This window comes from Sinocyclocheilus anshuiensis, unplaced genomic scaffold (assembly GCF_001515605.1).
Source record: "Sinocyclocheilus anshuiensis isolate Anshui unplaced genomic scaffold, SAMN03320099.WGS_v1.1 scaffold1379, whole genome shotgun sequence".
Classification (NCBI taxonomy): Eukaryota; Metazoa; Chordata; class Actinopteri; order Cypriniformes; family Cyprinidae; genus Sinocyclocheilus; species Sinocyclocheilus anshuiensis.
Genome location: NW_015536530.1, coordinates 58,659 through 59,510, shown reverse-complemented (window position 1 = coordinate 59,510; position 852 = coordinate 58,659).

Genomic DNA, 852 nt, shown 5'->3' with positions numbered 1-852 from the left:
CGACAGCAGAGACTCTTCATTCTGACGCTAGACTGCAGACTTTCTTTTGAACATATAAAGAGAAATTAGCATGGCTGTGAGGCACAGAAGACAGAAACGGGTTTATAACATTCACACCATTCAGAACAGACTCACCGTGAGCTCTGAGGTTCTTAAGCGTTGTCATATGCTTCTGTCAGCGAGATCTCAACATGTTTTAAAAACAGTGTTTAATATTGGTGAAGGACTACGCTACCCTTAATCCCATAGGGAGCCACCAAATGTCTCACAAATGTTTCCATGCACTCTCACTGTACTTACTGTAGATCTATCAGTAATTTGCCATGGACTTACTTCAAATATACTTTTTTTACTCATAACCAGTGACTGTATGTCAGTAGGTTTATTTTGTACTGGTGTTTTTGATTGTTCCAGAACCTTCCTGAGACTGTACAGAGGGTTGCATTATATTTAACTTCTGACAGGAATCAAAATGACGGAAGCACAGTGCATTCAACGGACTGTACTCTAGCTGACGAAACGTCTTTCTGAAAAGATTTCAGTAGACAAAAACTCCATAAAACTGCTTTGTGAGTTGTGAAAGCTATGAAAGTCTATTGAACTGTTCATCAGCGTTTATCAAAAGCTCTGAATGTTGTACTATTATTTTAGTGGTTTAGCTTTTTGGTAACTGAGGATCCACGCTCACGAATCTCACTCAAAGAGGCCTGTTGCTGATCAGTCGCCTGAGTCTGGATAAAATCACAGATAAGGATCCTCTCTGTGCGCTGGCCTCGAGTGCATCACACACACTCAGCAAAAAGATTCCTCTGTGTGTGTGTGTGTGTGTGTGTGTGTGTGTGAGAGAGAGAG